Source organism: Macaca nemestrina, chromosome 2 (assembly GCF_043159975.1).
Source record: "Macaca nemestrina isolate mMacNem1 chromosome 2, mMacNem.hap1, whole genome shotgun sequence".
NCBI classification, from domain to species: domain Eukaryota; kingdom Metazoa; phylum Chordata; class Mammalia; order Primates; family Cercopithecidae; genus Macaca; species Macaca nemestrina.
This window is the reverse complement of record NC_092126.1, coordinates 159,620,887-159,636,229: the sequence shown is the minus strand read 5'-3', so window position 1 is coordinate 159,636,229 and position 15,343 is coordinate 159,620,887. Positions and strand designations below refer to the sequence as shown.

The following is a 15,343-nucleotide window of genomic DNA, read 5'->3' as shown; positions in this document are numbered from 1 at the left end:
AAAAAATTAATAAATTTTTTGTTTAACCTTATGTTACTGTAAGTTTTTTACTTTATAGATTCTTTTGTAATAACGCAAAACACAAATAGGTGTATGGCTGTACAAAAATATTTTTATATTCTTATTCTATAAGCTTTTTTCTTTAAAAAATGTTTTAAAACTTCTAGAACTTTTTTTTTTTAAACAAATAAATACACAAACACACACATTAGCCTCGGCCTACACAGGGTCAGAATCATCAATATCACTGTCTTCTACCTCCACATCTTGTCCCACTGGAAGGTCTTCAGGGGCAGTAACACACATGGAGCTGTTGTCTCCTATGGTAACAATGCTTCCATCTAGAATACTTCCAGAAAGACCTGCTTCGACTGTTTTACAGTTAACTTTTTAAACAAATATATAAACCAGTTTTTTTTAGCAAACATATAAACAAGAAACATTGCCATTATCATTATCAAATATTATGCATTGTACGTAATTGTATGTGTTACACTTTTAGACAACTGTGAGTGCGGTAGGTTTGTTTATACCAGCATCACCACAAACATGTGAGTAATGTGTGTGTTGTGCTACAATGTTATAGCAGTTATGATGTCACTAGGTGGTAGGAATTCTTCAGCTCCATCATAATCTTATGGGACCACCATCATATATGTGGTCTGTCATTTACCAAAACGTTGTTATGCGGTACATGGCTATTCTGCAGTAAAAGTTATGCAAATGTGGTCTCTCTTACTGTAATAGTATTTTATTGTACTGTACTCACCTAGTTTCAGACTGAGGTTGACTGCCAGTAACTGAAATCGCAGAAAGTGAAACCGTGGATAAGGAGGGACTACTATAATTATTCCTGAGCAAATATTTTAAAGAAATGAACACCCAAGATACACAGTTGTATAGCTTCCTTTTCATCAGTTGTCCCCCAGCCATAATCATCGCACAAACTTTGATCAGAACAATGCTGAGCTTGAGCCTGGGGTAACTGCGTGTGTGGTGGGGTATGTTCAGCCTTTCTTGGTTTCGTCGCTGTGGCTCTTCTCAGCTGCTGACCTTGCCTTTGCCCTTCCCCACTGGGGCTATTCTGTTTCTCACCTGCCGAAGGAGGCTGTAGCAGCTTTCGGCAGGAGTGCCTGGTTTTCTCTTTCTAGTGCTCCTGAGCAGTTCTAGACCTGTTGCGTCCATCCTCCAGCTCCTACCTTGAAGGCTACAGAGCTTTCCATTGGGAAATAAAAACTTTCTGGTTCCCCAGAGTTCCTCTGCCAGTTCACTCTTGTGCTTTAGTGTTGCCTTCCCCCAGCTTTCATCAAGAAAGGTAGAATAAGCTACCCCTCTCCCTCTTCCCTAACCTAGAAAAAGAAGGGAAAAGAAAAGAAGGTGCACAAGAAGGCCCTTGCCAGATCTTCAGAGAGACCCAAGTTGGAATCTTGGTCACCACTTATCAACTGTGTGACCTTCAGCAGGTCATATACACTCTCTAAGAAGCAGCCATCTCTTTTAAATGGCAGAAGAGGACCTCCCTCGTTGGACTCATGAGGATTCACTACAATAACATGAGAAATCTGTAGCTCAGTGTCCCTCACATATTAGCTACTCAGTAAAGGTTGCCCTCCCATGCCCCTGCCCTGGCTCTCTTTTCCAATACAGCCCACTTCTGTCTCTGCTCTCCTTCCTCCCAGTTCTGCATGGCCCGTTGCCCACGTTTATTCATCTCTGTCTCTTACCCCACTTCCTGTAATGAACAACACTGTCCTCACTCTGTATGTATCTGACCTCAACTTACAAGTGGGTTATATCTAAAAATCCATTAATAAGTCAGGTGTCAGAACTACTCTTGTGCTTTTCTAGGGGTGGCTTACACCTGTACTCCTAGCCCTTTGGGAGGCTGAGGTCAGTGCATCACTTGAGCTCAGGAGCTTGAGACCAGCCTGGCCAACATGGTGAAATCCCATCTCTACTAAAAATACAAAAAAAAAAAAAAAAAAAAAATTAGGCGTGATGGCGTGCACCTGTAATCCCAGCTACTCGGGAGGCTGAGTTATATAAGAATCACTTGAACCTGGGAGACAGAGGTTGCAGTGTGCCGAGATCTCACCACTGCACTCCAGCCTGGGCAATGGAGACTACACTTGTGCTTTTCTAAAAATCCACATTTGTGCATGATGGTTAACATTCCCAGGCTAGACCCAAAATAACTCACCTCATAAGTTACAATGAAAAAAACATAAAGGAGAGAGCAACATTGTTTTAATAATCATAGCAAAAACCACAGCAAGCAAGAGTCCTATTACATTTTTTCTGGAAAGCTGCTCATGATCAGAAGCAGGTTAAATTAAATTAGAGGATGAGAAGGTGAGGTTTTGGTGTGCTTTTAAAGGCTTTAAAAGTTGCAGGCTTTGGTTCATCGTTAGCTCTAGTTTACTACAAAATGCATGGCTCTCCCTTTTTCCCGATGCAGGTGTAAATCCCTGGCACCAATCTTGCACTTATCTGCTATGATTAGGATTATTTTTGGCTCTAAAACAGAACAAAGCAGGGAGGAGAACGTGGAGGGGAGGGGGAGGAATCTTTTGCTGCAGTCGTTTGGAAGGAATTGGGAGGAAAGAAGGGAGACAGAAAGGCCTAGGATAGATATGAATGTGCTGTGCAACACTGTTTGTAGTGGAAAGTGGTTCCTAGGAGGGACAGGAACACAACATCTCTGATGGGGAAGGAGGAAATAGAAAAGAGAAGCCAAGTCCAGTGGTAGAGTGAGTATTCTCACGTATTTTAGGTACAGGGTACAGTGATCTTGTAGCAGATCAGGGATGAGCATCTTGTTACCAACCTAAGTTTGGATATTTCCATGTTAGTGTCCCTGGAGTGCCTTTATAGTGACTCTATTCTTTTGCAGTAGACAAAATCAAGCTGATGAAAATTATATCCAAGATAAAATTATCCAAAGGGAATTAAATACAAATGTGGATGCTGGAAGATATTAGCTGGTCAGAAATTAAAACAATAGGGCAGCAAATATTTGGAGGTTAGAGAGAGGGCTTTTTGGGAAGTGTATTAGTTATTTATTGCTGTGTAACACATTGCTCCAAAATTTAATGGCTTGAAATAACACATTTATTGCCTGACAGTTTCTGTGGTTCAGGAATTTAGACACAGCTTTCTGGGTCCCCTGCTTCATGGTCTCTTAGGAGGCTGCAATCAAGATATCGTCCAGGGTTGGAGTCTTATGTGAAGACCTAGTGGAAAAAGCTGACTTACATGGTTGTTGGCAGTTCCTCAAGGGTTTTGGGGCTGAGGGTCTCAGTTTCTTGCTGCAGAGCCTGATCTCTGGTCTTTGTTATGTGGGCCTCTCCAACATGGTAGCTCATTTCATCAAAGCCAGCAAGAAAGAATCCTGTGGCAAGATGGAAGCCACAGTCATACATAGCCTAGTCACAGAAGTGATCTCCCATCACCTGTGCCATATTATACTGGTTAAGAAGCAAGCTACAAAGCCAGTATATGCTCAAGGAGAGAGGATCGTTGGGTGTCCTCCCAGAGTCTCCTTGCCACAGGCGGGAGTATTAACCAAGAAAAAGACTTGGGAGATTGAGGGATCTGGTGGCCCAGACCCATCTGGCTTCATCTAGTGCCTCTTTAACCATCTCACTATCAGCCTCCAGTCCCGAAAGATGTGCTTTATGTCTGGGTTCCAAGTGCTCCTCATCTATGCTGACCAAAACCGTGTCTTCACAGCTGTTCTTCCTCATTAAGGATTTTCATACCGAAAACACATAAAAAGAAAAATAAAGTGTTGGGGAAGAGGAGCTGAAAAGTTCAAAATATTGAGTATTTGTATATTATATATACAGGGTGTTATGAGCTGAATTGTGCCCTCCCCAAATTCATATGTTGCGGTCCTAAATCCCAGTCCCTCAGAATGTGACTGTAGTTAGAGAGAAGGCTTTCAAGAGGTGATTAAGTTAAAATGATGCCATTAGGGTGGGCCCTAACCCAATCTGACTGATGGCCTTATAAGAAGAGAAGATTGATTAGGGCATATGGAGAGAGACTGCGTTAGGCTGTTCTTGCATTGCTATAAATTAATTAATTACTGGGCAATTTTATAATTGCTGGTTAATTTATAAGAAAGGAGGTTTAATTGGCTCATGGTTCTGCAGGCTGTATAGGAAGCACAATGCTAGCATCTGCTTCTGGTGAGGCCTCAGGAAGCTTCCAATCATGGTGGAAGGTGAAGAGGGAACAGGCATCTCTCATGGTGAGAGTGGGAGCAAGAGGCCAGGGGAGGTGTTATACTTTATAGTAACCAGATATCATGAGAACTAACTATTGTAAGGTCAACATCAAGCCATGAAGGATCCTCCCCTGTGACCCAAAAACTTCCCACCAGGCCCTGTCTCCAACACTGGGGATTACATTTCAACATAAGATTTGGGTGGGGACAAATATCCAAATTATATCAGACACCATGGGACGCAGAAGGACGACTGTGTGAGGAGACAACAAGAAGGCAACCATCTGTATCTGCAGGCCAAAGGGAGGAGCCTCAGAGGAAGCCAACCCTGTTTGACCTTGATCTTAGACTTCCAGCCTCCAGAGCAACAAAATAAATTGCTATGGTTTAAGCCACCCAGTCTGTGATATTTTGTTATGGCAGTCCTAGCAAACTAGTACTCAGGGCATTTTTGTTTTAAAGTGTTCATTAATCTTGTATACATTTAATAAATGTCTTTGTTCCAGGGACTGTGTTGGGGAAGGACTGAGGACTTAAAAGATGGACCTGTTCCTTCAGAATCCTATAGGTCAAGAGAGATGCAAACAGATCAGAATGTAGTAATGAATGCCATAATCACCATACATATGTGCTGTGGGAACAGAAGAAGGGACAATTATATGTTGAAGAAATTATGGAAGTGACAGATGAGCTGTGGCTTAAAAATGAGGTGGAGTTCTCAGAAACGGAGGAAGTTTATTCCAGTCTAGACAAACTGAACAGAGGCATGGAGGCTGGAAAGAGCATAGTGTGAGCACTTTGGCTCTAGAGTCACATGGACCTGGATTTTAATCTGACTCCACCACTTAGTAGCTCTGTGACCTTGAGCAAGTCACGTAACCTCTCTGTGTCCTTATGTCTTCATCTGTAAAGTGAGATTAATTGTAATACTTCCTCATAAAGTTGTTGTAAGGATGGTATGAATTAATATAGGTGAAGAGCTTAGAAGAATGTAAGTATTACATAAGCATTAGGTATTATAATTCTAAAATGCAAATCTTATGTCATTCCTTTGGGTTAAGCTTCTCAGTGCTTGTGTAGTAAGTCTGTGGAATAAATTCCCAACTCATTAGCATAGCCCTACCTTGATCCCCAGCCTCTTCCCCTGTGTTCTAGCCCCGCAAGACAGCAATGTCTACATCCTCTCCTATCATATTCTCTCCCCACTGCTGAAATAAACCTGCACATTCCTGAAGACACAGGTCAATTTTCAACTCCCCTTTGAAGCCTTTCATGACCCTCCTACCCTCACTTCTATAATTATATCATGTAGATCTAAATTGTAGCACTTGTGTTTATATTCTAGTTCTTTTATTCATTTACCCCAATAGACCAGAGATACCTTGAAGGCTGGAACTATGTATTTTTCCAGCCAAATTTTGTATTCTTATCATCTGGCACATACTGGGCATACTGGGCACCCAATAAATGGTTGTTGAATGAAAAAAATGAACAAATAGTAATTTGTATGTAGTAATTTGTATGTGTGAGACATAGGCAGATAGGTGGGCATGAGCCTGAAAGCAGGGATTTTGAAGGGTGGATCTGTATGAATGCATTTAAATGATGAACAGCAGGAGCCACTTGAGTATAGCTAGCAACCATCTTCATTTCCCCATTTAGGGAGGGTTTTTTTTGTTTGTTTTGTTTTGTTTTGTTTTGGGGACAGGGTTTCACTCCTGTTGCCCAAGCTGGAGTTCAATAGCGTGATCTTGGCTCACTGAAGCCTCCACTTCCTGGGCTTGGGGATTCTCCTACTTCAGCCTCCCGAGTAGCTGGGACTACAGGTTCATGCCACCGCACCTGGCTAATTTTTGTATTTTTACTAGAGACAGGGTTTCGCCATGTTGGCCAGGCTGGTCTCGAACTCCTGAGCACAAACCACCTGCCTGCCTCAGCTTCCCAAATTGCTGGGATTACAGGTGTGAGCACCTGCACCTGACCTCCAGCAAATGCAACAAGCTACCAAAACTTGTCTGAAGTTTCGGGTCAAAGCTTGTTCTTGGGCCCCCTGTTTATTCTAGGCTGCTAGAATTTCTGTCCCTTCCTAGTTAGAGAAGGACCACCTTGGGCTTCCTCTCTTCCCTGCCGCCTTTGTCTTTCTCTCAAAGCTCTAATTAAAGTTGCGATTGTGGGGCTTCTGTGCTGGATTCTATCCACTATGATCCTCCAAGGCTGAGGACCTGCCTTCCTTGGCAGGTCTGTCTGTTGCTGACTCTGGTGAGCAGTAGTTGCTTCAGAGTTTGTTCCTTCTGTTCCTCTGGTCAGAGTCTCACCATGAGATGCCTTCAGCTCAGGCAAACCTGGTGCATAGATGGTACCAGTTGTCCTCTGCCTTGCTCTGGGGAGCTGCCTCATAAACCTGCAAGGTAGGTGGGGAGGGGGAGAAGAGGATCTGAGGTAGACCAAGGCCACTGAAGGGTCATTTGTTAGCCTAGCACTGAGAGGGTGGTAGTGACCTTCCTTTACTCTCACTGTCCCCTCTCCTTTCATTGTCAAGGCCACTGGTGTACTTGTTTTGACCTGGTTTGTAAGCAGGTTCAGTGCAGCAGGCAGGTGCTGGGTGGTGCCAGTTTCTGGGAGATGGAGGCAGACCTGTGGGATCTACCCCTGAGTCAAGGGAGTTGCCCTCTGAATCAGGTTAGGAGTGGCAGAGTCATCGTTAGAGTCACACTTTGGTAGTGAGCTAGGATCAGGTTACCTGGTTTCAGGGCCCAGCTCTTTTACCATGGTTGCTTCATCAGAGAAAAAGGTTGTTTTCAGTGGATTGTCTTCATAAGACCTTGAGGGAAAGTTGCTAGAGAGAGGATGCAGGACTCCTTTGAGCAACAGCAATGCCATTAGAATAATGCAGCCTCCGAAGGGGCCGCCCTTGAGGAGCATAGCACTCCTGGATATTGTGTGTCAGGGGTCTCTTGAAGACATTTACCCCAGTGGTTAGGTACATGGATTCTCTAGCCAGGCTTCCTGAGTTCAGTCCTGGTTCTGTTATTTCCCTTCTCTGTTCCTCAGCATTCCCAAATGTAGGATAGGGGAAGAGAAGCAGCAAACTCCATGGGGTTGTAGTAGGGATTAAATGAGTGCATGTGTTAAAGATGATTAGAAGCAATGCTTAGCAAATGTCAAACAGATGTTATTTTTAAAATCTTAAAGTGTGGTTGCCTTTTATGGTAAGTTCCAGAGGCAAGATCTTGTCGTATACACTCCTGAATCCACGTGTGCCCAGCCAGAGCCTGTCCTAAGCAGGTGTCCAGTTATTTACTGGATGAAATACTGAGACCTACAACTTCCCCAGTTCATGTGTTCATCAGCGGGGAGCTAAGGCCAATAAACATGTTGCTCTTTCCCTACGAATAAAATCCCTCTCACAGTTCCCCTAGGGAATCATTCCTTTCAGTTCAACACAGCCCAAATTTCAACCATTAAAGTAACTCATTCCTTTGACTTAAGATGTTTTGCTCCCGAGGCCTCATCAGTCCTCCAAGCCTGAGTGTATCCAATTCCTCCTGAGCAGGGTTTTTGACAGGGGCAACGGGACACTTGTTCGCCAGTTGGGCGGAGGGGTAGAATATGGGAATGATGCTGAATTATGCAGGTCATTTATTTTGAAGATGGATCTTAATGACTTGGCAGCATTGCTCAGAGCTCACCTTGGTGTGGGTGGGGTATCTTTCTGAAAGACACAGTAATTAGGACCTGGACATGTAGATTGCACTCTTTGTTTTTCACTTTTTTTTTTTTTTTCTTTTTGAGACAGAGACTGACTCTGTTGCCCAGGCTGGAGTGCAGTGGCTCAATCTCAGCTCACTGCAAACTCTGCATCCCGGTTTCAAGTGATTCTCCTGCCTCAGCCTCCTAAGTAGCTGGGATTACAGGTGCCCACCACCATGCCCAGCTAATTTTTGTGTTTTTAGTAGAGGCGGGGTTTCACCATGTTAGCCAGGCTGGTCTGGAACTCCTGACCTCAGGTGATCTGCCTGCCTTGGCCTCCCAAGTGCTGGATTACAGGTGTGAGCCACCGTGCCTGGCCTCGGTATGTCTTTATTGGCTGTGTGAGAACAGACTAATATGCCATCCAAACACAGGGCATGTGTCGGGAAGGTGAGGCAAGGATCTTCAGCAGCTGTTCAGTCTCTATTGGAAGAAGTTCCTAAGCCTCTGGTATGAAAGGCTATCTTCACCTAAGCTTCCATTCCCCTGGAGATTTGGGTGCTGTGGGGAGGGGCAGAGAGGAGGGAGGCCATGAATGGCAGAGTAATCAGTCAGGAGAAATCCAATAGTTTCTGAAAGTATCTTTAGCAAGGTGCGCATGGATTGATGGATAGATGAACTATAAATGGATTAATTAGAGTGCCAAGGTGAAATAAAAGGAAGAGAACAGGCCAATTAAGTCTACACCGTGGGGGTAGATTTCTGTTGTAAGTGATTATTAGAGAGTTACAAGGTGGGGAGAGATTTTAAGATTTACATTTGAAAGAGGAAGATTAAATGGCTTTGTTGAAGGACAATTAGGATGTTAGAGCAAAGGAATATTAGGGAAAAGTCCTCAGTATGTGCATTTTCACCTGGTTACTGTTCCTAATAGGGTAGATAAACTGGAAGTCCTCAACCCTGACTGCAAATGGAATCTCCTAGGGAAACATTTTTAAAAACCCCAGAAATGAAGCAAAGCAACAACATACAAGCACACAAAAAACCCATGTGTGGGCCCTACTTTAGAACAATTGTTCAGACTCTTCAGGCTGCAGCCAGGCGTCATGTTTTTTTGTGCAGCTAGAGTTGAGCCCCCAGCATTTAGAACAAACTTAAATGTACTCAAGAATCACCTGGGGTACTGTTTTAAAAATGCAGATTGCTAGGCCTCACCACCAGAGACTCTATTCAGTAGGTCTGGGGTTGGGGGAGGAGTCTGCATGTTTTAAAAGGTTCCCAGATAATTTAGATTTTGCAGTAGAGATATTGGATTAGAGGATGTGAACATTCCTGAGAGCAAGAAAATAGTCATGAGGGGTGAGCAAGGGTGGTGGAGGAGAGAAGTTCTGTAGGGAAAAGGACATCTCTGAAAAGATTTCCCTTCAGAGCAAAAGCTGCTGTCATTAATATCATTATCCCCTCAGCATGGCTGGTTCTGACAGAAATTGGTGTCTAGCACTCAGATTACTCACTTAATTACATTTCTCTTCAGCCTCTCTTGTAATGTGCCAGCACAAGCAGGGGTCTTGTAATCAAGAGTATGATAGAAGGAAGTACTTTGGACAGGGAGAATGAGAGGGGCTGGAGCAGGTGTTTCAGAGGGGAGGCGTGTATACTCTATTACCTGATGTCAAGAACTGTAAAGTGTCAAGGTCTGAGATTGACCCTACCTGCTAGCTAACAAGTTAGCCTGCCACAGTTTCATGGATGCTGGCAGAAGTTATGAGACTCCTGGATCAGAGGCAAAGGACTTAATGACTCACGGCAAAGCAGGTAGCATGAACTTCAGCATATTTGTATTTGTACTCCTTACCCCCAAGTCCCACAGTAGCAGTGCAGAGGGGCCCAGGTAGATGCTGCACGTGCTGTGGGTTTGCATTATAGTTGAAGAACTTCGAGCTTAGGAAATTCCAGTTTTTACAAGGGACTGCAAGCAAATCTGCTGTGTCCTGGGGCAGGGGCATTATCTTTCTGCCCTTTGCCTCAGAGGGAAACAATATCTCTATCTTCCAAGTCTGTTCACTATATGAACATCCTTGAAAAGATAATCTGGAACAAAAGCTATCAGGGTCTCGCTTATAAGATGTGCAGAAATGTAAGAGACTGTGGAGAACTGTCTCCCAACATTTAACACCTAAGGTCTCCCAGCAGTGGAAGCTATCCAGCTCTTCTCACTATGTACCACATGTTCCAGGGAAGACTGAACACTCCAGTTAGCCTTGGTATGGAGTGGAGAGTGTTCTGACACACTAATAAAGTACCCATAAATGTCGAAGTCTGAAAGTGTTGCTATTGTGTGTGATGTCAGCTTATACCTTAGAACATGCAGTGGATTCCAGGAGTTTTGAAAAAGTGACGTGAAGGCAGCAAGTGGAAATACTCCTCCCTCTGACCATCAGTTCTTGACTCTGGAGGTGTCATATGTGCAAGAGTGTGTAAAAAGCAACATAGAGGGCCAGGCAAGGTGGCTCATGCCTGTAATCCTAGCACTTTGGGAGGCCGAGGCGGGTGGATCCCCTGAGGTCAGGCGTTCAAGACCAGCCTGGCCAACATGGTGAAACCCTGTCTCTACTAATAATACCAAAAAATTAGGCCAGGTGCAGTGGCTCACGCCTGTAATCCTAGCACCTTGGGAGGCTGAGGCAGGTGGATCACAAGGTCAGGAGATTGAGACCATCTGGCTAACAGGGTGAAACACCATCTCTACTAAGAAATACAAAACTTGGCCGGGCGCGGTGGCTCAAGCCTGTAATCCCAGCACTTTGGGAGGCCGAGACAGGCGGATCACGAGGCCAGGAGATCGAGAGACGATCCCGGCTAACACGGTGAAACCCCGTCTCTACTAAAAAATACAAAAAAACTAGCCGGGCGAGGTGGCGGGCGCCTGTAGTCCCAGCTACTCAGGAGGCTGAGGCAGGAGAACGGCGTAAACCCGGGAGGCGGAGCTTGCAGTGAGCTGAGATCCGGCCACTGCACTCCAGCCTGGGTGACAGAGCAAGACTCCGTCTCAAAAAAAAAAAAAAAAAAGAAATACAAAACTTAGCTGGGTGTGGTGGCGCGTGCCTGTAATCCCAGTTACTCGAGAGGCTGAGGCAGAAGAATCGCTTGAACCCAGGAGGCAGAGGTTGCAGTGAGCTAAAATTGTGCCATTGCACTCCAGCCTGGTGACAGAGCAAGACTCTGTCTAAAAAAAAAAAAAAAAAGCAACATAGAAGCAAGATTTTATAGAATGAACATTTAAACAGAGCTCCACAGTTCACAAAGTACTTTCCAAGTGACAATTGTTTCTCCATTTTCTGTATATAGGCAGGCACTGAAGAATGTAGGAAATGAGACTAACTAGAAGCAGGTCAGATCCCACTTACTCCAGGAAGCAACTCTTGAACAGGGCTGAAAGACAGCAAAGGACTAGGGTGAAGAAGAGAAGGAAAGGAAAGAACAGAGGGCATTCGGATAGGCAAAGAATTGTATGAAAGCCCAGAAGCTGAAACAAGCAGGGAGCTTCGTATGGCTGGCCCCCCACTGCTCCCCTGAACCCTTCCAGGGCCTCTGATGTTCTCGCCAGTGGAGTTATATATCTGAGCACCATCATTTATCCTCAAGACTCTACCTTCCCCCTTCCCACCATCACTAATTCTGCATTCATCTGTGGGCATTTTACTTGGAGCACAGTCTTAATTGAGCCTGGGGTTTGCCAGATTGCCACTGAAGACTGCCAGAACACTAGCCAGGCATTTCATTTGTCTATTTCTGACCCCAAGACATGGTGGCATAAAACAACCACCATTTTATTATGCTCATAATTTTGCGGCTCAAGAATTCAGGCAGAGCACAGTGAAGGTGACTTATCTTTGCTCCACGATGCTTGGTACCTTAGCTGAGATGGCGCTAACAGTTGGAATGGGTGGGACAGGTGTACTAGCGCCATATGTAGGGGGCTTTAGTTCTGTCTGTAGTTATAGTAGAGATAGGAAAATGAAAGTGTTTTTCCTAGTCTCAAACTATGCAACACAGGAAAAGGTGTGGGGATTTCTCCCCACCAGCAACCAATCAGTTCTTCAGCACACACCAACTGGGTACCCTACAATTAAATTCAATTCTGACATTATCTGCCTGGAGGCAGCATTGGATTCCACAGATTAAGGGCTTAGTCCCTAAGTGTCCCCAACTTCAGATACCAGTCATCAGCCCCAGGTTGTGACCGGTGCTTCTGGCCAACCAGCTAAAAATTGGGGTTTGCATGACCCCTCTTCAGATTCAGTTAATTTGCTCGAGTGGCTCAGATAACTCAGGGAGACATGGTTTACCAGTTTATTATAAAAGATATTAAAAGGATACAGAGAAACAGCCAGATGGAAGAGATTCACAGGGCAAGGCATGTGGGAAATAGTTTCTATGTCATTTCTGGCTGTGCACCCTTTTGGAACCTCCACATGTTCCACTATCCAGAAGCTCCCCAAGGCCAGCCCTTTTGGGCTTTTTATGGAGTCTTCATTGTATAGGCATGATTGATTAAATCATTGGTTATTGATGATCACCTTAACCTTTATCCCCTCTCCCTGCCCCACCCCTGAAGTTGCCGGATGGGGCTGAAAGTCCCCACCTTCTAATCATGCTTCGGTCTTTCCAGTGGCCAGCCCCCATCCTGAAGCTGCCTAGGGGCCCCCAGCTACCAGTCATCTTGTTAGCATACAAAAGACACTATCACTTTAGAGATTCCAAAGGTTTTAGGAGCTGTTATGTCAGGAAGTAGAACAAAGACCAAATATATTAATATTTCCACAGTATCACAAGCTGCTTTCTTTTTTCTCCCCCTACATTGTGTCTGCTGGGGCTAGAATATCTAAGATGGTTTTTTAAAATACCATATCTGATGCCTGTGCTGGAACAGTTGGGCTGGCTGTTTTTCTTTCTTTGTTTTTCTTTCTCTGTGTGATCTCCCTACATGGCTAGCTTGGGCTTCCTCACAGCGTGGTAGTCTCAGGGTAGCCAGACTTCCTATGAGGTGGTAGGCTTTCCCAGATGTGAATGTTTCAGGGGTACTGGTCAGAGGCTGCAAGGCTTCAGGAGTCCCAGAATGTCCCTTTTACTCCATTCCAGTGGTCAATGAAGCCACCACAGCCAATCTGTGACTGGGAATGGGAATTAGACTCTGTCTCTTAATGGGGGGACTAGGGAACAATTTATGGCCATTTTTAATCTACAGCACTAGGTCTGGGCAGATCAAACCATATCTCCAGGTGAAGGGCCTGGGAACCTGTGTGTTCAACAAGTGACCCTGGGGGACTACTGTTATCAGGAAAGTTTGGGAGACACTGGTTGGTATAGGCTGAATTTTGTCCCACCTGAAATTCATATGTTGAAACCCTAACCTCCAGTACCTCAAAATGTAACTATATTTAGAGAAGAGGCCTTTAAACAAGTGATTAAGATAAAATAAGGTCATTAGAGTGAGCCCTAATCTGATATGATTGGTGTCCTAGTCATTTGCAACAACATGGATGGAACTGGAGGCCATTATGTTAAGTGAAATAAGCCAGGCACAGAAAGACAAATATCCCATGTTCTCACTTATTTGTGGGATCTAAAAATCAAACCAATAGAATTCATGAACAGAGAGAGTACAACAATGGTTACTAGAGGCTGGGCAAGGTAGTAGGGGGTTGAAGGGAGCGGGGAGGTGAGAATGGTTAATGGATACAAAAAAATAGAATGAATAACAACTGCTATTTGATAGCACAATGGGGTGACTATAGTTAATAATAACTCAATTGTACATTTTAAAATAACTTAAAGAATATAATTGGATTGTTTGTAACTCAAAGGATAAATGCTTGAGGGGATGGATACCCCATTCTCTGTGATGTGCTTATTTCACATTGCATGCCTGTATCTAAACCTCTCACATACCCTGTAAATATATACACCTACTACATACCCACAAACATAAAAATGAAAAAGGGATATTGTACCTACCAAGAGATACCATGGATGTGTGTGCACAGAGGAGAGGCTGTAGAAGGACACAGCAAGAGGCCAGCCATCTGCAAACCAGAGGCCTCAGAAGAAACCAAACCTGCTGACACCTTTTAATCTTGGACTTCTAGTTTCTAAAACCATGTAAAATAGATTGCTGTTGTTTAAGCTACAGTCTGTGGGGTGTTTTGTTATGGAAGCCCTAGCAAAGTTATACACTGATACTATGAGTTAACTATTAAACTAGGCATTGTTTGCCTTGAGTTAATTATATATGCATAAAACTTACATTCTCCAAAAATTGTCAGCATGTGTACTTCTATTCTTTATTGACCTGACCTGACCTAAAATCTGATATTTGATCTAATGTTTACCTGCTTCCTGTTGGTCCTGGGCCTGTTTGCCTTCAGATCCATCCCAACTTCTGTCCTGCAGTTTTGCAGGGTGCCAACCCCTATAGACTGCATTTCCCAGAGTCCATGAAAGTTGGCTGCTGGCGGAGTTTAGCCAGCGGAAAGCACTGTTGGGAGATTGAAGAGTGGAAAGAAAGCGGGGAACTGGAGCATCGTTCCTCAGCCTCTCTGACTCCCACATTTTCTGGGTGAAGAAATGAGGCTCACCTGTCCTGGTTCCAGCTTCCATGGTATGACCCTGGTTCCTGGTCATCTCTGGGTTTTTTTCTACATCTTATTCTCTTCTTAGCTCTCCTGTCATCTGGATAAGTATTTCCTGCATTGAATCTAGTATGTTTTTAATTCTTAGTATGATTTTTATTTTTCTGGGTGGACCCTGAGTGATGTACTTTTTGAATATTTTCTCCTAATTTAATGAACCACTTATACTTCCCTATTTCCAAGTTCACTCCCACTATACTCCTTTCTACAAATAGAATCAAATTTAATGTTCATTCTGGAATTTCTTTAAAGTGCAACTTATGGCATTTCCCAAAAGAAAGACACAAAACTAAATGAAAAAATAGCCATCTTTCAGAGTCCAACCTGCCAGTGATGACCCCTCTTTAACCTTTGGTTTATTCCCTTCCAGTCTTTATTTCACTTTTTTCTTTAATATATTTTCCCTGATACTTTTTGCAATTTTACATAGTTTGAGCTCACAAAGTATATCTATTTTTGCATCCAATCTCTTTTAGCTTGACATTTTATCATAAGCATTTCCCTATGTTTTTAAGAACTCTTTATAAGTATCATTTTTAACTTGTGAAAGGAACTAAAAAGGTAGAATTAGGGAGGATTCTGACTTATGAAATTCTGTACCCCAAAAAGAGTGTTCCAACTAAGCTTTGCATCTGTATCTCTCAAACTAGTTGTTCAACAGATATTCACCGAGTGCTTACAGTAACCCTGATATGGCGGGAGAACTGAAGGAAGAAACCATCTGGGGACA

At 43.7% G+C, this 15,343-nt stretch overlaps 1 protein-coding gene and 2 long non-coding RNA genes across 29 annotated transcripts in view; 2 read left to right on the top strand and 1 right to left on the bottom strand.

Moving 5' to 3' along the window:
* Positions 1-15,343, top strand: part of LOC105470260 (kalirin RhoGEF kinase) — a 700,354-nt gene that overhangs the window by 142,998 nt on the left and 542,013 nt on the right. The gene's annotated exons all lie outside the window — the stretch shown is intronic.
* Positions 1-15,343, top strand: part of LOC105470257 (uncharacterized) — a 96,326-nt gene extending 80,983 nt beyond the window's left edge. For both annotated transcript variants that reach the window (XR_011618438.1, XR_011618439.1), the window contains exon 4: positions 1-15,343. This exon is cut by the window's left edge and continues 15,543 nt beyond it. This is a non-coding gene — a long non-coding RNA (uncharacterized lncRNA).
* The window catches only part of LOC139360892 (uncharacterized), a 34,569-nt gene continuing 22,482 nt past the window's right edge, over positions 3,257-15,343 (bottom strand). The window contains exon 3 of the long non-coding RNA XR_011618453.1: positions 3,257-3,391. This is a non-coding gene — a long non-coding RNA (uncharacterized lncRNA). The remainder of the gene's footprint in view (positions 3,392-15,343) is intronic.